Source organism: Trichosurus vulpecula, chromosome 9 (assembly GCF_011100635.1).
Source record: "Trichosurus vulpecula isolate mTriVul1 chromosome 9, mTriVul1.pri, whole genome shotgun sequence".
NCBI lineage: Eukaryota > Metazoa > Chordata > Mammalia > Diprotodontia > Phalangeridae > Trichosurus > Trichosurus vulpecula.
The window spans coordinates 6,296,610-6,322,391 of record NC_050581.1 but is presented as its reverse complement, the minus strand read 5'-3'; positions in this window follow the sequence as shown (position 1 = coordinate 6,322,391).

Below are 25,782 nucleotides of genomic sequence, written 5' to 3'. Positions count from 1 at the left end.
AATCACTGAGTCTCCTTCTACCTCCTTCTGTAGCTTCACAATAACCCACAGGTCTTCCTTTCTGAGTCCCTTACCTTATTATGGAAGGACTTTAAGGATCATAGAATTATCTTGCTCTGGCTCCAAGAGACTCTTCAATGACCCTCTTGAAATGAATGCATACTTCTACAAGGGTAGTTAGGGGAATCATAGAGTGGAGTGCAAACTAATTTCTCTTTGTTTTTAAGGGTAGGGACTACTTTTATTCATTTAAACAGTTTGCTTATCTGGCAGCTGAATAAGCTAAAATTGTTCATCTTTATAAAGAACTTACGAGAATAACTGGCATTTTATGTATTCTAAGCACTGGAAGCCAGCTGAATTCTAAATTTTTAAAAGTACAGCTATAAAATCTTTTCAACAAGATTTCAAATTCAGAACTGATTTAAAATGTAATCACCATCCCTAATCTTAGGGTCTGTGTAAGGTATCTTAAATTTGCACATGAGTTTTAAATAGTTGTACAACATTTTAAAAGTTTATATAGATCCATTGACAGTAAAAAAAAATTCGTGGTTTATAATCTATGCAGTCCATTCCAACATTCATTTTCATTTCTGCATCTCATCAAAATAAGTTTTGGGTAAGTACCATTTATTTATCCCAATGCATTTTTTTTACCACCCTTCCCTTCATTTTATTTTGCAATTTTGTATAATATTTAATTTTTCTCCAATTACATGTTTAAATAATTTTTAAACTTTTTTATAGTTTTGAGTTCCAAATTCTATTCCTCTTTCCCTCCTTCCCCCTCTCTGACATGGTAAGCAATCTGATATAGGGTATACATGTACAATCATGTAAAACATTTCCCTGTTAGTCATTTTGTACAAGAAGACTAGAATTTAAAAAAGAATGGAAGAAAGAAAGTGAAAAACAGCATGCTTCAGTCTCTATTCAGACATTATCAGCTTTTTCTCTGGAGGTGGATAGTGTGTTTCATCATGAGCCCTTTGGGATTGTCTTGGATCATTGTGTTGCTGAGAATAGCTAAATCATTCCCAATTCTTCATTGTACAATGTTGCTATTACTATATATAACATTCTCCTGGTTCTGCTCACTTCACTTTGCATCAGTTCATACAAGTCTTTCCAGATTTTTCTGAAATCGTACTGCTTGTCATTTCTTATAGCACAATAATATTCGGTCACAATCATATATTGCAGCTTGTTTAGCCATTCCCCAATTGATGGGCATCTTCTTGATTTCCAGTTCTTAGCCACCACAAAAAAAGCTGCTATAAATATTTTTGTACAAATTGGTCTTTTTCCCTTTTTCAAAAAACTATCTTAGGGATATAGACCTAGCAGGGGTATTTCTGGATCAAAGGGTAAGTAGGCGTAATTATTATCTTCATGTTACAAATGAGAAAACAGAGGCAGACAGGTTAAGTGACTTGCCTAGGTCACGTGGCTATTCAGTGTCTAGGCTTAGATCTGAACTTGGATCTTCCTGACTCCAGGTCCAGAACTCTGTCCATTGTGGTACCTGATGCCCGAGTACTTTTCTCTTAGAATTACCATTATGGTTAGGACACACATAGGTACAGTACTGTATACACTTATGTGCATTTGTTGGGTTTAGACTTTATTGGAAAGGCTGTCTCTGCTCTAAACATGTACCCTCCTCCTCTCTGGTATCCTGGCCCTGTCTCTTTTATGGAACTCCTTCTATTTAGATTCTCTTGCTGAAAATTTCCAGCTTCCTAGCTAATTGGTACCTACCTATGTACCTGTGCCATCAAAGGTAGGAAACCAGTCAGCTGAAAAACAGCTTTTTGCATCTGAGTTTAATTCTGTTATGTGGGGTTAACTCAGAAGTGCCCACTCTGAAGTGGGGAGTTAGGATGGAATGATGGCCTAACCTTGGTATCAGATTCTTTTCACGTGATCATTAATCCCCCCTTTTCCTCCTGCTGCAGCCTCAAGATTTTCTTACCCAAGGTCAGGATTCTGCCTACTTCCTGTTCTAGGAAGTATCCTATACTTGTGTACATCCGGTATGTAGGGAGGGATCAATGGGGCAAGTTCTTGAAGGAGATAGAAGATTGTGCCCAAGATTGAGCCACGGATTTAGACCGCATAGGTTCCCAAAGTGGGTGATACCGCCCCCTGGAGGGAGCTGAAATGATGGGGGGGGCAGTAGTAGCCTTGGGTGCAATTAGGGGAATTGAATAAAAATTAAGGGGGCAATGGAACCATAAGGAAAGAAGAGAAGAAAATTTTGAAAAACCTTTTGTACATGTTTGATCTGTTGTGTAACAGAGTTAAAATCATAGCGATTATATTATTTTCCAAATAAACACACAAAATGCAAGTTATAACCCATCAATGGTCAAGTCCACAGCAGGTCTTAACAAGCAAGTGTTGGCAGGCGAGCATGTCATGCATTGTTGGGGAGTCCAGCATGCATCGGCATGTGCTTATAATGACTTGTTTATCTTTATTATGATACTATACAGTTAGATGATACAGTATTTTGCGTCATCAAAATTTCAATGCAGGAAAAAACCCACAAATTTACAATTAATTATTAAATTTAAGATGTGTCATTTAAAAAATCATATATTTTTAAATGATGCAATTTTTTAAAATGTCACTAAAGGGTTAAAGAAAGTAGATTTTTCAGGGGGCATTGAGTAATTTTTTTTTCAAAAGGGGGCAGTAGGCCAAATAAACTTGGGAACCTCTGGGTTAGAGGTTAGGTGAAGGCACAAAAAGGTTTTAAAGTATGGAAAGAGATGATGGAGCTCAGGATCCAAGCATTGATTTTCTTAGGGAAATGAGGAATTAACACAAAAGGGGATGAGGGTAGGTGGCATTTGGGACATAAATAAAGAAGAGAAGGTTTTGAACAGCTGCTGCGATAATATGGAGTCAATTGGAGATAAATAAAAAGATTGCCTTGTAGCAATACTCTGAGTGCCAAACGAGGCTAGATAAAAAGAATTTGTGGTAGACCTAGTCCATAGTCACACGACTTCTTCCAGCAGCACTCAATAACTCAGAATTAGCTTCAGAGAAGGCAAATGATGGAGATGGATTGAGGAGTGAAAAAGATTAAGAAGACATAAATTACAGAAAGACAAAGAGACAAGAAATTCAAGGGTGGAGTACAATGCTGGTTGAAACAGTTAACTATGGGGTCAAGACAACAAAAAGAGGGAAGTGAGACCACACACAGTAAGGTTACTAAAATGGGAAAAGAGAGAAGAACTGAGCACCGAGAGATCAAGAGGAGAAAAAGGATCTTCCTAAAAAATATCCCACAGCATATATCATGCCCAACTCAAAAAACCCTCTATCTCCCACTGTTTTCCAAGATTAATCCCCTCCTCCAATCTTCCATACCTTTGCTCACAATGACTGAACAACATGTCTCAGAGCTAGTAAAAATAGCTGTTTTGTTTCTGTTTTGGCCAGAAACCCTGAGGGTCTTCCCCGCCTGGATCGATTTTTTTTCTTTTGACTGGGTAAAAGAAGCCATTCTTTGCCTCATTTTTTACCTAGCCTTAGTCACTGAATGGGTGTTGCCTCAAACAAACTGAGACCTGGGAAAGACCTTAGCTTAAAAAGGCCAAGGTCTCCCACTGCATGCAGGGCCATCCTTGGTCATCCTGATCTATATCAGGCCACTGGACCCAGATGGCTCCGGAGGAAAAAGTGAGGCTGGTGACTTTGCACAGCCCTGCCTCACTTAAATCCAATTCACTTTGAAGTCAGGCCATCACCTTCCTGATGTCATGGTCCTCTTCGAGAACGAAGGACAAACAACGGCAACAACAACCACGACCACCTTTGCTCGTACTGTTCCTTGCCTGCCCAGCCCCGGTCTAGAAAGATCTCCGTTTTCATAGCAGTGATTCTAGAGGGAGAAACAGACACAGAGAGAATGGCTGCATTGTGAAAACCAAACTTGCCTCAGTTGCTACAGCCTTGAAATAGGAGAACGCTGTAAGCAAACTGGGGAAGCTCTATCCGACCTAGGAGGGCAATGGACAAAGGCAGATACTAGCAATAGCAAGCAGAAAGAGTGCAAATGTACCAGAGAGCAGAAGAGGAGTAACTGTGTAGATGTGGAGGATGTGCAATCGTCCTCTGAAATTTCTCTCCAGTGACAGCCTCTGTTGTTGTTCAGTTGTTTCAGTCATGTCGACTCTCTGTGACCCCATTTCTTGGCAATGATACTAGAATGGTTTACCCTTTCCTTCTCCAGCTCATTTTACAGATGAGGAAACTGAGGCAAACAGGGCTAAGTGACTTGCCCAGGGTCACGCAGCTAGTAAGTGTCTGAGGCCAGATTTTGCCTTAGGTTTTCCTGACTTCTCTAACAAGCTAACCTAACCTAACACTTAAGCCCTGCTTGCCCAGAGCCTATCAACAGGCATAAAAGGGCAGAGCTGATCAGGCCAGTTTGGGAGCCCTTCATCAATGCCCTAGCCTTCCTCCTGCTCAGATCTCACCAATTTCTCCCCTTCCCCAGAGCTGTGGCTCCTATGTCTCTCTCTCTAAGTTCTGGCTGTAGATTAGGTATGGTCACTCATACCACTTCACCAAGCAGGAAGTCAACAGTTACAACCCTTTAGGTAAGATGGAGGGCCACTATGGACCATTAGACTTCATCATCTGCCCTGCCTCTACGATCTCCAGACTTCCAGGTATTACCATCTGCCCTCCTAAGGACCCCTGGGTCTTTCTGTTCACATACATACACACACACACACACACACACACACACATGCACACGCATGCACACACACACGCGCACACACACGCACACACACACATGCACACAAACATACATGCACAGAATTGATATATGTATATCTGCCATATATACGTATATGTATAGAAATATACACATATACATACATATGTATATCAATTCCCTATCAGTTCAGGTTGACACTTTCTCTGCAATGTATAAATTCAGAGCAGGAGTTCTTAACCTGGAGTCTACAAGCCCCCAAGGGGTCAGCAGACGGATTTGAGGGGTACTGTGAACTTGTATGGAAAAATTTTACATCCTTATTTTCATAAAAAAATTTAGCATTTCCTCCAACTATTTAAAAACCTTCTGAGAAGGGCTCCATAGGCTTCACCAGACTGCGAAAGGGGTCCATGAGAATTCACACACACACACACACACACACACGCACACACACACGCACATGCACACGCATGCACACACACACACACACACACACACACACACACACACGGTCTTCTCCAACTAGAATGTGAGCTCTTTGAGAATATAGATTGTCTTGATTTTCCATTTGTATTCCCAGTGCTTACTATGTCCTTGGGAAACAGTAGCTTCTTAACAAATGCATCTTGATTCCTTTCCCACAAAAGCAGCACCACCGGGGTAACAGAAATAGTGACAGATTTGGGAGCCAAGAGTGTTCCCTTGCCCTGGCATTACAGCCAAGACCAGAAGCTGTGTGATCGGCTGACATATAATGAGGTCCTGAAGGAGTCTCTATGCACCTGTAATCTGGGAGCCCAAACCAATCAAATTCAATCCAATTCAATCTAAAGTATTTATTAAAGCACCTATTCTGTGGAAGGCACTGTCCTGCCTGAAAGACAGTGTGGTATAGTGGACAGAGAGCTGACCTTGGGTCTAGAAAGCCCTGGGTTCGAATCTTCCCTCTGACAGATACAGAGCTGGGTGAGTCTCAGTAATTCACTTAACCCCTTGGTTTTCTACTTTATGATAGGAGTTTCTAACCTTTTTTAATGTTATGGACCCCTTTGGCAGTCTATTGAAGCCTAGGGACCTCTTCTCAGAATAATGATTTTAAAGAATTGAAGGAAATGCTAAATTTTAGTTAGACATTAGAGAAAATGAAGATACAAAATTTTCCCATACAAGTTTACCAACCTCCTGAAATCTATCTTTGTATCCCTATCTATCTGTGGACCCCAGGTTAAGAACCCCTATTCTTAATTTTTACTTTGCCAAGAAAGAGTGAGTCTGAATTGATAAAGCAGATTCTTTTTGTTGTTCAATCTTTTCAGTAGTGTCTGACTCTTTGTGACCCCATTTGGGGTTTTCTTGATAAAGACACTGGAGTGGTTTGCCATTCTCTTCTCCAGCTCATTTTACAAATGAGGAAACTGAGGCAAACAGGGTTAAGTGACTTACCCAGGGTCACATAGCTAGTAAGTATCTGAGGCTGGATTTGAGCTCAGGTCTTCCTAACTCCAGGCCTGGCACTTTATCCACCTCACCACCTAGCTGCCCTATAAAGGAGATTCTTAACCACGATTTTATTGTTAACAAGGAAATCACAGTCCAGTCCCTATGGCACTTGGAATACAAAAAACAAAAAAACCAGATGGTCCCTGCCCTCAAGGAGCTTATATTCTACTAGGAGAAACACAAAACATTCAAAGACAAGTAAATGCAAAGTAACCGGTGGAACAGAACATTAACAGTTGGGACTACAGAGGAAACATTTGAGCTGAGCCTTTAAAGGGAGCTCAGCATTCCAAGAGCCAAAGGTGAGGGGAGGGAGAGCATTCCAAGCTTGGAGCATGGCCCAGGCCATGACACCAAAGTTAGAGATAGGAGATCACATACAGGAAACAGCCAGGAGGCCAGTTTAGCTGGCACATGGGGTGGGTGAAAGGGAATAATGTGAAATCAATCTGGAACAATAGGTTAGAGCCTGGTCAAGTGGAGAATCATCCACCAAGAAGCAAGCAGTCTCTGCAGCGGCCAGGAGACAGTGCCTGACATGCTCTTCACAGCAGCCTAGGAAGCTACAGTGGTGTCTACAATGAAGCTGTCAAATCCTGCCTGAGAGAGACTATGCTTTCAATTTCTCTTGTGTGTCTCACAATAGCCGGTGCACACAGGACACTCAATACATACCAGTTGAGTGAATGAGCCCACGCAAGGTCTGCCACCGAAAGGTTGGAAAGATAGGAGTGTCCATATGCTGGCAGATCTGCCCCATTCCAACCTTGTTCCTAGATGGGACTAACTATTCATCTCCTACCTACTGCACCTATAAAGGGTACACAGCCTCTTAAGAAAGGGATTTTATTGACAGGAACCCTTCTCCCTCAAAACATATATAATGACGGTTCAGATATCAGCAGAAGTTGGAACTGTGGGAATCTGGGGCAGATGAAAATGTCCTATGAGTGAAACACCAAGCCAATCATCCAGTATTCCATTGCTCCCCTTTACTTTTGGGGCTCAGTTTAAGGGTTACTCATAACTCTTTGGCTCATATACCTTTATCCTGCTAGAAAATCCCAAATTTCTTTTTAGATCCTAAATTTCAAAAATTACCTTGGCCTTTTAAGACAGTGAAAGTACACAGTTTAACTTAGTCAAAGGCAAATGTACAGTAATACCTAACTAGGAAAAACAGTTGGTATAAATTCTCTAAATAGCTGTCTGTATTAAACTGTATTAAACCATCTGTTTTAAACAGTTTTCTATCTCTTAAGAAAAAACAAACAAACAAAAGCCTGCCTTCAGGTTGGAGTCTATTTCCTCCTTCTTCAGTCTCCTTAGCCCATCCCCAACCTGCGCCAAAAACAATCCAAAAGTTCATTGTCTCGTATTAAACTTCCCATCTCCAAAATAGCACCAGCAGGACATAGTCTGTGACCTCACTTGGGAACCCTGCAGAAGCTTTCGATGATTCTCCTGCTCATATCTGCATGACTAGGACAGGATGTTGCTAACTTCAGTGCCCCACAGCTTCAGGACCAGTCTCCATTGTAACTCATTTGTGTAAACCCAGCATTGAAAAGAGGTGCTACTCAAAGGACATGATTATAAAAGATTCTTTATTTTCCAAAAGAAAGGATGGACTTCCAGCTACCCTTTAAGAGTAACAGCTTCTAACGGTAACAAGCTCTGAGGTGAACAGCTTCCCTGTAAGAAATGGGAGGAGGAGTTTTGTTTCCACAGAACTAAAGTTGTACTTTACCTCCCCTTCCCCCACCCCAGCTTTAGCAGAAACCAGGCCTCAAGGTCGATCAGGTGAGAGGTCAGAGGCTTGTACGCATGCCCATGCTTTTTGAGAAGGCAGTCAGCAGAATTAGAGAGGCCAAACCCCTTGAACCAGTTCAAGCTTATCTAGGGTCTGGTCTTGGTCAAGAATCCAGGCCTACTGATTTGCATCATTTGCATATGTTAAAGAGGGAAAGTAGGGGAAGTAAAAGAATATAGTTTAATCCTAAACTAGGACAAGGAAAATCTAATTAACTTCACTTTTGCTTCTGTATCCTTATTATCCTATTTATATAAACTGTATAACCTAGGAAAACTATGTAAAAAACAAAGATTGTAAACTAACCATGACTCTAGCAGGAGTGGAGGGAATGGTTACCCCTGCTCCTGCAGCTGTATCAGTATGAGTGTTCCTGCGAGCACTATACCTGCTCTCTTGGGGAGCGTAATAAAATGCCTTTCTCTGCCCACTCTGATCCTGAGTTCTTTGGGTGAGAATGGGCAAATCACATGGGTTTTCCTAAGGTCAAGTGAAGGAAAGCAACAGGCAGCGAAAGCTCATCCTGGGCTTACTCCCGGATCTTGCCTTGGGGTGTCCTGTGATCCCTACTGCTGTGTTAAGAGGGCTACCACTCCTGATTCCCTTGGGGAACCCTGTGGTCTGCACGGCCTTCTTAAGGGAACATTGCTTGGGTCTTCTGGCCCTGTCTCGGGAGCCTTGTGATCTTACTGCCATTCTCAGGGGCCATCACTTGGGTCCTCCTTAGGGTCTGACCCTAGGAAGCCCTGTGATCCCCACAGATTAAGGGGGGGTTGCCACTTGGCCTTCCCCTGGGAGTCCTGTGGTCTGCACAGCCTTCCTTAGGGATTATCACAGGGTTCTTCCTCAGGACTTTGGCCCTGCCTAGGAAGTCCAGTGATCCCCAAAACCGTGTTTTCTCACAATTTGGGGAAGTCCAGTGGTGCCCAAAACCACATTTCTCACATTCCCCTTCTGTATTTAAAATATAATTTGATTTATACAGAATATTTTTGGAGACCATATCTATTTCACAAACGATGTCAACGGCCCCTTCTTTCTTTCAAAGTCCGTGATTCTGTGCAGTCCTTCAGAGGCTATGAAGGTGGGTAAGCAGATTAGATGATCCTTCAAAGCCCTTTGCTGCCCAAAGGTCCTTTATTTCCCCCGGCAGTCTTCACTGCTGACCCTGCAAAGGACTGATAATCCCTGTGGCTTAAAAATCTTCAGAATGAGGTGCCTGAAGAATAGTAGGAAAGGAATATTCCTTTCTAGGCCTCAGTTCTGGGCCCACGGGTGTCATTGGGATACAGCTCTTACTCTGTCCTTGTCAGCAAGGGTGATTGCTTCTCTCAATTGGTCCCCCACCCCCTTCCAAACATGAGCTGCCCAAGTGCACATAGCTTCCAGGGCCTGACACAACAAACAGTTGTAAAACAAAGGAAGTCGGTGAAAGGTAATGTTGTTTGGGGAAATGTCTGTCAGGATTAGAAGCCTGCTTCACAAATCCAAAAGGCTTGAGAAAGTGCCCCTAATGCTAATCAGCTTGCACACATTCACACCCCAGGGAGCCTAGATTCCAGTGTCCCTTCTGGTTTCTTCTGAAAGGACTGCCAGGACTGCCTGTTCTTCAGGAAAACAAATGAACACTCATCTTCCTTAGTTCAAATCTAGCCTCAGTCACCTCCTAGCTGTGTGACCCTGAGCAAATCACTAAACTTCTCAGTGTCCTTGTTGTGGTTTGGGGTGCTGGGTGCATTCTGAAATGCAAGGGTTCAGGGTGGTTGGCCTTGAAAGGATTCAACCACTCAAGCCTCCTTTCAATCAAAGTAACGAGGTTTATTTGTATTGCAAATAGAAGCAAGCTAGATTCTAAGTGAATCTGTGGTATTGTAAGACCAATAGGAGAGGCCAAGATTCCTAATAAATCTGCAGCTTGATGAGGATGGGACTGATACTTTTATATTAAAAAAAAAGTGAGAGAAGATTTAAGAAGTGGTAAATAGCCTGAAGGGCCCAAGTGCAAACAGTGAAGGGAGGTAAGTGCTCTGGGATGGGTTGGAGAGCCACAGTGAAAGGACCATTAAAAGAGTATCTAGGTGGGTTGGGATGGGCCTGATGCCTCCAGAGAGTTGCCAGGGACTGGGTGCTGAAATGTATGGGAAAATTCAGGGTCCAGGTGCCATCACCCCACCACCCCCAGGCTGCTCTTAAGGCTATAAAATACAGAGACAGACAGTAGAGACTTGTATTAGTAGAGGGTCTTCTTCCCTAGGAACTTCCTACGCAGATGGAATCATAGCTCCAGTTAAAAATACATGTGTGTGTGTACATTCATATACACACACACATATATATATATGTACATATATACACACATATGTACAGATGAATGCATTTATATGGTACTTACTATATGTCAGGCACCATCCTAAGTGCTTTAGTACAGTACAAATATTATCTCTTTTGATCCTTACAACTGCCTTGTGAGGTAGGTGCTATTATCTCCACTTGACAGCTGAGAAAACTGAGGCAAAGAGAAGTGAAGTGATTTGTGCCAGGTCACACAGCAGGTAAGGGTGTGAGGCTAGATTTGAACTCAGAGCTTCCTTACTCCCTTAGAGGGGATGCAGCACTCCACCCATTGCACCATTTGGCACCCTCCCTTGTAGAGGGTGGGGTTGGGATAGGGGTGAGGACTGAACAAAAAAAAACTTAGTTGTTAACACCAAAGGGAACAATGAAGGATTAAGGCAGGAGTGCTAGGGCACTGTTAGTTGATTCTTGGGACATTTCTTCCCCAAGACTGCTTTTAAATCCAGCCTTCCATAATGGCTAGGTCCGTAGCCTAGGCAGATGTGCTGGTGTGGCTTTTGCATAGACATATTCAATAGGAATCAGGAGGCTCTTTGCAGCTTTGCCATTATCTAGATGTCAGGGTACAGGAGCCTTTCCCCTTGAGGAAGCAGCAGAGTTCAAGGACCAGCAGCACACCCATCCACCACAGAAAGGCAGTTGATTAGATTCATTCTGATCCCTGAAAGCTGTCAGTGGAGTTCCTTCCCTCTCTACCCCTCCCCAACTCCTTAGATCATTCTAGCTGGTCCCCATACCTCACTCTCACTTCACCTGTTGTCCCTGGTTACCCTCCTGAGCATACTCCACCTGACCAAACTTCCCCTATCCATGCTTTAACTTTCTCCTTTGGCTTGGTGACTCCTATTCACCCCATCTCCTGTTGCAGCCTGAGGGTTGTGCTGTCTGATGTTTTGTGATTCCCACTGGAGAGGACTGAGCTCCCAACTTGGAGACAGAAAGATCTGAATTCGAGTCCTACCTTAGATACTAACTAGTCATGTGACTTTGAGCAAGTGGCTTAACCTCACTGCCATCCCCAAGCGTGGCTCTATCCAGACAACAGATTGGTTTTGGACTACCTACAGATATTAGGGGCTGTGTGGTTTCAAAATAAGGTAAATTTTTAAAAAGCTAAAGTCTATTCCCCATGTGCCATTCGTAGATACCTTTGACTTTACCCAGACATGAGAAGGTCAGATAGGGCTAAGTATGGGCAGGGGTGGGCTAGTGGAATTCTTTTAGAATCAGTGTCTGAACTCATAGATACATCACTCTAGCTGTCCGAATCGGAATGCCTCCCCTCATCCGGTTTACATAAGAGGCATTTCAGACAGAGGGAAGAGCATGAGCAAAGGTACTGGGAAAGAAAATACAAGACATTTTCAGAAGATAACGAATCTACTACTTTGGCTAGAGTAAAGGATTGAAGCCTAAGGGACATGGTAGCAATGGTAGATAAGGATCCAAAGGAAGACTAGCGCCAAGTAGAAGAGCATTGCATTGGCAAAAAGCAGTAAATTTAGAGTCTAAAGACCTGGGTGGAAATCCCAGATCTGCTGCTTACCACCTGCATGTCCTCGGGCAAGGCAGTGACCCTCTCTGAGACTACTTCTTTATAGACAAATGAAGATAACAGTAGTAGCCCAAATTATCTCAAAGAATCAAATGAGATAATGTATGCAATGAAAACTGTAGAAAGGTATTACCATCATTGCTACTATCCTTCACTAAAGCTTCTCCTCTAATGTGTCATCCAGGTATAGAGGAGATCTCGGGTTCTTAGAGATCATGCCAGTAGAGTACAAACTCTGCCAGGTCCCGCCAAGCTAGAAATATCTTGAGGATGACCCCTGTGAGGGACTGTATACCTGCCATCTGATGACCAGCTTAGCTAAACTGAGAAAGGTTTACAACAAGACTAAACTACCAGATGAAATTGGGGGGGGGGGGTGTTTATGGGTCGTATTTTGGTGGGGGGGTTTTTTGGTCTACAACAACTCATCAAGGTCATTTACAAAGATTTGAAGGGGTTGTGAGTTGGATTCATGGAGGAACTACTCCGCCGACAACCATGAATCTTTGACATAATGATGATTGTTATCACCGTAGAGGGCCTTCAGTGTCAGGCCTGGACTTCAGGGACGAATTCAGGATGGTAAGTAGATAGCCAGGGACATGATCCTGAGTTCCAAGTCTACTGTTTCTTTTCCTTTAAAAAAAAAAAAGTCTTACCTTTTCTAGCCTCCTGAATGATAAGAAAATGTTCCTCTTAAGATGTTCTTTGTTTCACTGGACAGAGTATAAAACCAAATGTTAACAGTGGATCAATCCATAAACAAGTATTTATTAAGTGCCAACTGCATACCAGTCAGGGATACAAACACAAAGAATGTAACAATCCCTACTTGAAAAGAGCATACATCCTAATGGGAGCGGCAACAGTACATCTAAAAATATATTTAGCGTAAAGTGAATAAATTAAAATAAATATCAAGTTGTTTGGGAAGGAGGGTACTAGCTCTTGGGGGAAGATCAGGAAAGCTTTGATTCTTCAGCTTCATTTTAAAGGAAAAGAGAGACTCAGCGAAGAAGAGGTAAGGAGGGAGTGCATTCCAGGCATGTGGGACAGCCAATGCAAAGGCAGGGAGGAGCGAAATGGAGTGCTACGTCTGAGGAACAGAGAGGAGGCTGAATTACAGTGTCAAAGGGAGAATGATAGCCCATGAGGGTAGAAACATAGTTTGGGTCTACATTGTGAAAGACTTTAATTCACCAAGAAATTTATATTTTATCCTAGAGATAGTTATTGTGGAGGCTGCTAGAGGTGATGAAGTAATGGAGTCGTATCGTTAAATATATGCTTAAGAAAAATTACTTTGCCAATTGTATATAGGATGGAGTAGAGTGGTGAAGAAGTTCGAGGTAAGGAGATTAATTAAAAACTATTGCAATAATCTAGGACAGAGGTGATAAGGGCCAAACTCAAGGTGGTATCTGGGAATGGAGAGAAAGAAGTCAAAGGCAAGGGGGTTGTGAAGTAAGAAATGGCAAGCTTGAATATGTGGGATGAGAGGGAGGATTTGAAGATAATGCTGAGGTTACGAAACTGGGAGGCTTGAAGGACAGTGGTGCCTTTGACCGAAATAGGAAATTTGAAGGGGGGAAGATTTTTTTAGGTAAAATAGTGGGTTTAGTTTTGGATACGCTGAGTTTGAGATGTCTCTGGGACATCCAGTTTGAAATGCCCAATAGGCAACTAGTGATATGAGAATGGAGTTTGAGGGAGAGACTGGTGATATGTGTGTGCACATACACACATGTTTGTTTATACATATATGTACATAAACACACATGCATAAATCTATACACCCACACATGCATTATGTACATGCATGTATATACAGGTGTTTGTGTATGTCTGTCTGTCTGTGTGTATACACACATGAATCATCTGTATGGAGATGACAGAAAAAATCAGGGCAGCTGATAAAGCTACTGAGAGGGTATTTATAGAAGAAAAAAGAAGGCCCAGGAGAGACCCGTGAGAAACACCCACATTTAAAGTATATGATATTAATTATGAGCCAGCAAAAGAGCAGTCAGATAGGAAGGAGTCAAGCTAGGTGACAGTAATGTCATGAAAACCTAGAGAGAATGAAGTAAGTAGGTCAAGGAGCATGAAGACTGAGAAAACCATCAGCTTTGGCAATTAAAAGACCATTGGTAACTTTGAAGAGAACAATTTTAGTTGAATGATTATAATGTTAATGGAATAGGAAGATCTTCCTGGTCCAGTAATAGGCCTATGTGACCACATGTGTTCAATCAAGGATGTCTTACTGCTTTGAGCTCCAGCCCAGCTATGATACGAGTCACATAGAACCCACTGGGGGAGAGACATGCCTAAGGAGGAGTTGCTTAGGGAGAGTTTTGCTTGTAGGAAGGCTGTCAGACCTTTTGGTACTAAGCTAATTAGGCACTGAGTCACAAGGGTTGTGATGCCTTCTGGCTCCACGCCTATTAGCCAAAAGTATATATGTGTGTGTGTGTGTGTGTGTGTGTGTGTGTGTGTGTGTGTACTCTGAAGTGAGATTTTGCTTTGGGGTTCGCTTATGAGAAGGACCTTTTGATTTCCTGGTCGAGACTCTGAGTAGCCATATGTTTAGAGCTCCCTGACTACTCAGATATACAGGCTCTCTCAATCCTGTCATGTATGTAAAGTGTATAGCAATATTGTTTTGATCAGGCAGTTAGGGCCCTGTCTGTTGGTCTTTGTGCTAACTTCTCTGCTTGTATTTTCTGTTTGTATTTTCTCTGCTTGAATTTTCCCCACTGTTCAGGATGCTGACCTTTCCTCTGAACTAGTGAATGTAATTAAAAGTAGGATTGTTAACCCCTTTTTGAGCAGTCTTTTCTAGAAAAGCAGATCAAAGAACCTATGCCAGCAGGGTATTCCAGGTATGCTAGGGTGCTTGCTGTTACAATGATGAAGTTGGAAAGTAGATTGGTAAGGCCTAAGTAGTGTATGAGGGAAAAGAAACAGATATCTTTTTAAAGGAATTTGAAAAAAAGGAAGTGAAACCTGAAAGGACAGAGGAGTCTTATGGAGGTTTTTTAAGGTTGGGGGAGACTTGAACACGTTTGAAGGTAGTACAGAAGAGTAGAGAAGGCAGTTAATGGGGAAAAGTTAAAGATTCGAGAGAAAGAGGAAATACTTGAGTATGAGACCTTCGGGAGAAGACAAGAGGGTATAAGATCAAGTGCCCACTGAGACGGGTTGACCTTGGCAAGGGGAAGAACAACCTTTTTGTCAGAGGCTGGGAGAAAGGAAGAGAGATTGAGAAATCACGTAAAGGGGTTTTGTAATAAAGAAAATGGGAGAAAAGATAACTTATGTTGAATGGCCTCCATTTTCTCACCAAAATAAGAGTCCAGGTCCTCAGAATTTCTAATGAACACAGTCAGCATGGTTGTAGGGCTTTATTCAGCTGTGTTCAGGAGCTTGTGAATGGGAGCAGAGAAGTCAGATGGTGAAAGTTCCCCGAGGCTAAAGCTTGGCAAGAGACGGGTGGTGATAGGATAAGAGGACAAGGAATTTGAGAGCAGAGGATGGTGTAGCCTTGGAATGGCCAACTAGAGGGGTGAGGCTGGAGAGGGAGGAAAGTGAAATTGGAATAGGGACGATGATCTGACAAAGTACGCTGAAAGGCAGAGGTCTCAATAAAGGTGAAGAATAGGCTGGGGAAGAGTGAGGCATAGCGAGAGGTAGAATAATAGAAGTTTGTGGTCAGATAGGTGAATGTGAATGTTTCTAATTAGGGAAGTGGAACACATGGGTAATGGTGAGATCTACGCTGTGGCCAACCCTGTGTGTGGCTGACCTGGAGTGGAGTGGAGGAACACAGGTGTGAGTAAGGTAGTAAATGTTTAACAATCAGCTCTCCAAGGGGAGAAATGTATGCACAACAAACTTTTAAGTTCAATCTACATTATTAGTAACATTTTCTCCTATACTTTCTTAAGTCTAGAAAATCAGCAGAACAATAAATCAAGCTCTGATTGTAGTGTCTTCCAATTTCCAAGACGTGAATGCTCAAATTGTGAGCTGGCTCCAGCACACCTCTAAAGAGACAAGATGGAGCAAAGGAAGGGAAGGGAGAGAGAAGGAAACTGTCTTTGTGCCTCTGACTCCATCCCCCACAGGTTAGCCTGAGACCTGAAAAGAGCCCTTCACCCATTTGCAGGTCATTTGATGAAATCTTCCCTCAGTAAGTACATTTAAAAATGTTGTCAAGGTAGGAGAAGTTTTCATCTGTCAGGCATTTGAAAAATTGTCAAAAGTTCATTTTGCCTGCATGTAGTTCTGAAGCTTTCAATTGTTTCCTAAAAGCCCAGCCATCAAGCAGAGAAATTCTAAATCACTGGTTAACTAGTCCTCCTCCTCTACTAGAAGCCGTAGCTGGATGGTGAAGGATGGTGAAGAGGCAAAGAAAAGCTTTTCTCCACCAATCATTCAAGGAGGGGGCAAGAGTTTGTGTATATCCTCTCATATGTTGTGAGTTTGGAAAACAAAATTTGGAAATTTGGAAAATAAAAATCAACCCCCAAATCCACTTCCTTACCCAGAAACATGGTGGGTCACTGGAAGCTGATGGTAGTGCTCTGTCTCTCCTAGTTCCCCTCTACTCTTGCCCAATGGCTCTGGTTGAATAGGGCCCAAGGTGTTGATTAAACCCTCATCAATGTGAGAAGCCAGGCAGGAGAGTGCAGCTGGAGTTCCAAGGTCAGATTCAAAGTGACGACAGGTCAAGGTCATGAACTAGGTAATTGAGGGGTGGAACTAAGGGGACCAAGGATAAGAGGCAGTGCTGAAACAGGAGCAGGATAAAACCCAGGAATCTCAGCACTGTTGAGTATGGGGCTAGTAGATGTGAGGTGGAGGGCTCAAGCTACAGTTGTATTAGCTTACAATAAGCCTAATTGTTTGTTCCAAAGACCTGTGAGGGATGTAATCCACAGAGTCATTTCCCACAGCAGCAGCAGCAAAACCAACACACTGCACAATGCCTCGCACATAGTAGGCACTTAATAAATGCTATTTGATTGACTATTACTTAACTAAATGTCATATGGGTACAAAAGGAATTCAAAGGGATCGATTTCAACTGGATAGACCAGGAAAGATTCCAGGCAGCCTCAGAGTAAGAGAGAAGCTGGTGCCCTCATCAATCAGGGCTACTGAAAGCAGCTGCCTCATCTTAGAAGTATTAGTGCATACAAAGTTAGCAAAATGCTCATAGTAATGGGAATATAAAATGGATTCATTCTGGTGGATTCAAATTATTACGGAAGTCAAAAAAGAACTTGGAAGCTGATCACAGTTATAAAGCACGTCATTACATTCTTGCTAAAAGTCCATATATGGTGTGTCTGTTTTCATCTTCTTCATTTTCTGACTTAATGCAAGTCTCTGAGAAATAGCATAAAACTCCACATGCAACGTTAAGGCCTTGTATATTTTTGCAATAAATTTCATTTTGACTAATTTGGCATAATGTCAATAGCTTATACATTCCACTGGTTTAAGAACTGGCAATCCAAGCACTTTTCTAGTGAGGAGAAGAAAGGCTTTTTTAGATGACAAGTAATTTTCATGTTTTTCTTAAACAACCGGATCTTACCCTTTACTCCCTTCTTTCTTGTTTTATACTTTGCAATTCCTACTATTTTCCACCTTTTGAAAAAAAATTCTAAGTTTTGCTTTAGACTTTGAGATCCATCTTTTCATAGCAGATTTTGGTTACTTTTTTTTTCTTTCAAATTTTTAATCAAAATAAGTCCAAATTTCTGGGCCACAAAATAACTATTGGTATGACCCATAGTAAAAAATAAAAAACAAGTCACATTTTGAGAACGATTGGTAAAAGAAAAAAAAGAAAGCAGCTGCCTCCAAAAGGTCAGAGACTACTAGGGAAGAACACTGCATACATTTTTAACAGGTAGTAAATGGATGGGGCATTTTTGCATAATTGTTTATTTTATGTTACAATAAGGATTCAACCTGCAGGGAAAGCTGGTTAGAGTTTTTTGGTTCCCAGAAACAATTGTGACATAAAAGCAAAAGATATCAACAACATGTATTTTTAAGAAAGTAGTTTAAAATTTGGTTTCATTGATAAAGTGTAGGGGCTCTCAAAGTATGTTCTAGGAACTCCTGGGTGACCCCAAGCCTATTTGTAGGGGTCCTCAGTGTTAAAACTACTTTCATAATAATACTAAAATAGTATTTATTTGTTAAAATACTCCTGCCTTTTTCATGTGCATATATATATATATATATATATATATATATATATATATATACATAGCCTGATTTTCTTCATTTACTTCAACCAAAACAAAACAGAAGAACAGATTAGATGTAGAAGCAGACATGAGTACCCAGCTGTCCTTCACTAAGCCAGACATTCAGAATATCTTCAAAAATCTCTAAAATGGTATCATTCTTCTCCCTGACTTTTTTATTTACAAAATACATTTTCATGAAATTTTATTTATGTTAACATATGATAGGTTTATTATTATTATTTTTAATAATTTAAAATTTATCAGTTTTCATTTCTAATATGGCAAATATCAATAGATACCTCAAATTAACAAAATCTCTTTGGGGTCTTCAGTAATTTTTAAGAGTTAAAGTGTTCCTGAGTCCAAAAAGTTTGAAAACCATTCATAATAGGGAATGAAGTGACAGGCCTCTCGAGTCAGGAAAATCCAAGTTCATATCCAGCCTCGGACATTTACTAGCTGTGAGATCCTGGGCAGGTCATTAAAAAAAAAATCTCTGTTTGACTTAGTTTCCTCAACTGACAAATGAGGATATTAACAGCATAGGGTCAAACAAGATAATATTTGTAAAGCACTTAGTACATTGCCCAGCACACTGCTGTGGATCCTGCAAAGACGCTGGAGGGGTTGGCCATTTTCTTCTTCAGTGTGTGTCCATTCTACAGATGAGGAACTGAGGCAAACAGGGGTTAAGTGACTTGCCCAAGGTCACACAACTAGTACGTGTCTAGCCAGATTTGGAGTCTGGTATTCCTGACTCCAGGCCCATTGTACCACCTAGGACCTGGCACACAGTAGGCACTACATAAATGCTTTTCCCTTTCCCTTTCTTTCCCAAGGAAGTTCAGCACCCTCTCTTTAGAGTATTGCCCAGAGTACTGAGAGGTTAAGTGATTTTTTTTTCCAGGATCACAGAATTTGTATGTTAGAAGGCAGAACTTTATGTTTCAGGGCCAGGGCTCTCTCCGCTATACAAGGTTGACCCAATAGCTTTGACTATTCCTCTCCCGAATATGGTAACATTTGGCATATTATATATTATACCATACCTCTTAGCTACATAGCAATAGTATAAAACCTGACATGAACATGATTAGAGAATGATGCATTATGGTTTTGAATAATAAGGTTAACTGAGACTTAAGGCATATTTCTGACAAGGATCATAGGATCCAAGTTTTTGTTTTTATTAATATTGTTTTGACATCATCTTCATTTACCGATCAACATATCTCTCCTCCTCTCCAGTGTGCAGAGCCACCCTTACAACAAAGAACGAAAAGGGGAAAAAAGACAAGGCAAGCGGGCAAAGTTAACACAGACAACAATCAGGTCTGACGGTGTATGCTGTGTTCCATCTCCATAACCCCCCACTTCTTTGAAGAGGGGAGGGAGATCCATTCTTATATCTCGTCTTTGGAACCAAGATTGATAATTATCGTTACCCAAGATTCCGTTATGACTTTTGTCACCGATGTGCTTTCCGTTTACATTGGTATCACCATCGTGTATTTTGTTTGACTGCTTCCCATTCCTTTACTTTGCATCATTTAATTTCTCTCCCGTGCCTCTCCTCCGTCTTCATACTCATCCTTTCCTAAGGCACGGTGATATTTCGTTCCATTTGTGAACCACTGTCTCTTTAGCAGTTCCCTCAATGTGCACTTTGTTTCCAGTTCTTTGCGAATATAAAAAATGTTGCTGTAAATATATTTCGGGGCATGTTGGGCCTTTTTCTACCTTCGATCTTCTTGGCACATATGCCCAGCAGTGAGATCTCTGGGTCAAGGAGTGGAATCCACAGATTTGCAATAACAGTTGACATATATTATGTCTATATAAATATGCGTACGTGTCAATATGCACATATATTTCTAGAGAGAGAAAGAGTCTTTTAAGGTTTGCAAAATACTTTACTTTGATACATTAGCACATTGGATACGCCTTTTATAGACGAGGCCCAGAGAGTTTAAGTTACTTGTCCATAGTCACACAATTACTAAGTATTGGAGGCAGGATTTGAACTCAGGTCTCTCCCGAGTACAATTTCGGCTCTCTATACTCTACATGACACTGAAAGAGACTTTGCTACCCAGCCGCTTCACTGGCACCCCGCCCCATCCCAGCTGCTCAGCTCCCTTTTAATGTATTGTCTCCTTCCCTGTTAGAATATAAGCTCCTTGTTGGCAGGGACTGGCTTCTTGCTGTTGTTTGTACCCCCAACCCTTAGCAGAGGGCCTAGCACATAGTAAGCACTCAATCGATGCTTGCTTTACCTGCCTGAGAGGAACCTGGTCCAGTGCCTTCATTTTACAGGCAAAGCAACTGAAGGACGTAGGTCAAAGGTCGACAGGGACCCCAGGGGACATCTGGTCCAGACCCTCCTTTTATTGATGTGGAAATTTGTACTGTCACGTGGGTAATAAGCATCACAGGTTAAATCTGAACCCAAGTCCTGACTGCAGAGCCAGTGCTGTTTTGACTATGCCACCAGGTCAAATAGATGGCCAGGTGGCAAAACAGGAATTCAAAACCAGCTCCTTTATTTTCACTGCACTATCAGTTTTCAAAAAAAATTTAGATATGATAAAATACCCCCAAACTCTTTTGAATATAAATTAGGTTTTCTCTGACAATTCAGAAAATACTGCTGAGATCTGACATCATTTCTCAGTCATTTTTAAACACCAATCAAAAGATTTCCAGTGGGTTGAAGGATGGAGAGTGGAAAGTTTAACAGGCAACTTGTTTCTGACCCATGGCAGCATCTCCATGTGGATGAGTATGGCAGCTACCTGCCCTTCCTAATGCCCAGATGAGGAGATTAGCTTCAGAGGCATCACCAATGAATCCTAGAGCACCTACAATGAGTCAGTAGTCCACCTTGGGGTGCTCTAGTCTGAATTCTTACTCTGCAGATGCTCAGTTGGTGGGACCCAGGGCCTCTGCTACCAGCGGCAGGAACATTTAACCCACCAGTCATCAAACGTGTATTTTTTCTTTCTTTTTGTTGCTGAGCCATCATCCTTTCCTGGCCGACTCAGAGATGTTTATTAAGGCGTAATTGATGAGCTGGAGGATCATAGGAGGCAGCTATTGAAGTACTGAAGAAGGAAGCAGAGAAGGAGCACGAAGCTAATGAAAGGGTGACTAGGGCCAAAGGGGCCTCCAGTCCTATATCTGATCATAAAAGCAGGCTCAGGCCCCAGTTGCCCTCTCATTAGCCAAGGGGAGGGCTTTTTTTTCCCAAAGTGCAGCAGTTCAAACAAGCAGACTTGGAAGCAGACAGTCATTTAAAGTGAACACACCCTGCATGTCTTCCATGGCAAGATAAACAATGAAGAGTTACAATAGAGAGAGATCCCCAAACCAAATAATTTCCCTCACTGAAGATCATTGGCCTTGGAATCAAGAGACCTAATTCAAGATGCATTTTTGCTGTGTCATATTGGTGTAGGCAACTTTCTTCTGAGTCACTGTGTTCTCATCTATAAAACGGAGGTAACCACACTGACTTGTGGGGCTGCTGTGGGGATGGAATGAGATGATTGATGGAAAGAATTTTGTTAGCATAAAGAACTATGTAAATATCAGTGACAATGATGGTGACGATGATGATGTTGTTTGGAAAGCCCTTCCAGAGTTGGCTTTGTATTTGTTTTATTGATGCCTTTTCATCTTTATATCACAATCATTTCCCAGAAACCATTTCCTTTTCCCTCCTTACATCTTCTACTAGAGCAGCAACAAAAACCACAACAAATAGTTAAGCAAAATTAACCTATAAAGTTATGATATAGGGTTTGAAGCACTGAATTCCTGTAGTCACCCACCTCAGCCAAGAGGAGAAGAAATACACTTATCATCCATCCCAGGAATGATTTCTTAGGGGAATAATACTTTTAAGAATCAGGAGTCTCATGGTCATGGGTCAGCTTTCCATTGGTGTAGATCATAGCCCAAAGAGGGATGGATAATGGTATCTTTGAGTTGAGAGGACATCCAGTCCAATCCAGACCTAACTAGGAATCTTCTCTATAACAATCCTTAACAAGAGGCCATCTAGCCTTTACTTGAGGACCGTGCCCAATGAAGAGGAGTCCAAAGATTCCAGACCACTCTCCTTTTGGATAGCCCTAACTGTTCAGAAGTTTTCCCACAGATTAAATAATCAGATAAAGAACATTTAATTATGTACCTATTACATGGCAGCCACTGTAATAGTTCTTACAAATTCTACCCATTCTGAAAGAAAAAAAAAGTCTAATCTCTTTTCCTTATGTGACAGTCCCTCAAATACTTGATGAGAGCTATCCTGTCCCTCCCAAGTTTTCTCTTGTCTAGGTTAAACATCTTCATTTCTTTCAACTGATCCTTATGGCACAAGCTTGTGGCCCTTCACCGTATCAGGATGTCTCTTTTGCACACTCTCAAGTCACTTAATATGGGGCACCCAAAAGTAAACAGGATACTCTAGATTTGGCCTGACTAGGGCAGAATGCAATGGGACCATGACCACCCTAATCGTAGACATTATGCCTCACTTAATTCAGCCCAAGCTTACATCACATTTGCAGGGCTGCCCACATCAGTCAGTTGAGCTGTATGGGGCATCCACTAAAGTACTCTAAAACACCAGATCTTTTTTCATGAGCTGCTATTCTACTCATGCCTTCCCCGTTTTATAACTATGAAATTGTATTTTTTAAAATTCAAGTTTAAGATTTCCAATTTATTCCAATTAAATTTGTCCTTTTTACATTTGTCCCAAAGTTCAAGGCTCATGCAAACTTTTTGGATCATGATTCTCATTCATTTCATTAGCTATTCCATTTAGTTGTATGCTGTCTGCAAATCTGATGGTTGTGCCATCTATACCTTTATCCAAGTCACCAATAAAAATATTGAAACAGGAATGTTCATACCCTTTGACCCAGCAATACCACTCCTAGGGTTGTATCCCAAAGAAATCACACAAGAGGGAAAGGGACCCATATGTACAAAAATATTTATAGCGGCTCTTTTTGTGGTAGCCAAGAATTGGAAATCAAAGGGATGCCCATCAATTGGGGAATGGCTGAACAAGCTGTGGTATATGAAGGTAATGGAATACTATTGTGCCATTAGAAATGGGGATGATACAGACTTCGTAACACCTGGAAAAACCTACATGACATAATGCTGAGTGAGCGGAGCAGAGCCAGGAGAACATTGTACACAACCACAGATGTATGGATTCTGTGAGGACCCACCCGGACAGATTTCGCTCCTCGCAGTAACACAACGTGCAGGCACAACTCCAAAGGACTCACGATGGAGAATGCTATCTACATCCAGAGAAAGAACTATGAAGTTTGAATGCAGATTGAGGCACACTTCATGCTCGCCTTTTCCTCTTCTCTTTTGTTTTTGTTTTTGGGGGTTTTTTTTGGTTCTGTTTCTTCTTTCTCATGATTCATTCCATTGGTCATAGTTCTTCTCTGCAACTTGACTAGTGTATAAATTAATTCAATGCGAAGTTATTCGTAGTAGTTATATGAGATTCCATGCCGTCTTGGGGAGGGAGTAGGGAGGGAGGGGAGAAAATCTGGAACTCAAAATTATGTAGAACCATCTGTTGTAAACTAAAAATAAAAATAAATAATAATAAAAAAGAAAAATAAAATGAAAAAAAATATACTTCAATCTGCAAAAAAAAAAAAAATATTGAACAGCCCAGGGCCAAGGACATGTAGGTCCCTGTGATTCTCCTTCCAAGCTGACATTGAACCAGTAATGACTGCTCTTTGGATTCAGCCATTCAATGAGTTCTAAATTCACCTAATTGTATTATAGTCTAGCCTACGTATCTCCATATTTTCTATAAGAATAGCATGGGATTCCTGATTTGATAAATCAGAAGGATGATGTAAGCATTGTTTACTGAGACTTTAGCAAAACATTGGTAACTATTAAAAAAAAAATTATGCTAATCATGACCCCATGCCTCAGCTCACCCTCTAAGAGCTTCCTCCTTCCACCAACGAGTTCTTCCCAGAATCTCCATTTTGAAGAAGTGCTCAAGCCATACAGCCTTCACTCCTCTTCTGGCTCTGGTCCTGACTCTGGACACCTCCACCATCCCCCTACATAGCTACCTTCCCCTTTCCCCCTCCCCTTCCACCTCCTGCTCTTCAGGTCCCCTGTGGAATTTATTCCTGAGATTCTAACTGTCCTTTCCTTAGACTCTTTGAAATTGCTCTCCCAAAATTTAGAGTACATATCAGGTTATGCCCTGCTTTGCTCTCCTCATCTATTACAAATTCAAAGATGGAGTGGCCACTTCTCGCTAAAGGTCCTGTCATCGCTGACTCAGCAATTAGTCCCTCCCTTGTTAAGAAACAGGTCCATTGCTTCCTCTCCCTTTTGAAGGATGGAATTATAATTAATGTACTTAAGAGCTTTTAAAGCACTACACAGCCCATCTTTCCGGCCTCAGTGGACATTACTTACCCTCCCGTACTCTGTGATCTAGTAAAAACAAACCTTCTTCCTATAACTCAGACACAATATTCCATCTCCCATTTCTATGCTTTTGCGCAGGCCCTCTCCACATATTTAGAACATGCTCCCTCCTGATTTCTGTCTCATAGAGTCTCTCTTTTCTCTTAAGATGCAGCTCAGGTTCCAATTTCTATACGAAGACTTTCCTGATTCCACCAACCCCTCCAACTCTTAGTGCCTTTCCTCCCACACTATCTTGTATTTAACTTGTTAAGTCATGTCCTACTCTTTGTGGCCCCATATGGGGTTTTCTTAAGCAAAGATACTCGAGTGGTTTGCCATTTCCTTCTCCAATGACTTAAAGCAAACAAATTAAGTGACTTGCCCAGGGTTTCATAGCTAGCAAGTGGCTGAGGCTGAATTTGAACTCTGGTCTTCCTGACTCCAGACCCAGGGCTCTATGCACTGAGCCACTTAGCTACCTACATGCATTTAACTACTTTGCATATATTTGTATTTATCCACTCTATACTTTTGCTATGTGTATATAATAGCATAAAATATACATGCAATATATGTTATATGTGATATATATTACATGTCATTTATGATATTTGTACTCGTCTCTCTCATTAGAATGTAAGTTCACTGTATTTAGAGATTATTTCATATTTTGTGTTTGCGTCCTCAGTGTCTAGCACATAGTAGGCACTTAATAAATATACTTGTTGATCGATCGAAGGCAAACAAGAAATTATTTGTTGTATGGACAACTGAAATCCTCTGTCCCTATTATATCACACTGCCATGCCAGGCTTCCTGAGCTCACCTATCCCTTTTCCTGTCTAGGAGGTCTATACTATGCTCCAATTATGATACCACTTTCTCTTTCCATGGATCTCCACCCAATCCTTTTTACCATGCTTTCTTGCTCTGATTCTTAGATTTCCTCACACAGGTAAACATTCTTAGCATATAATGCTACTCCTCTTCCACCACCTTCACCTATCCAATCTTTTAAGGAAACATTTTCTTTTCCCCCTGAACCAGG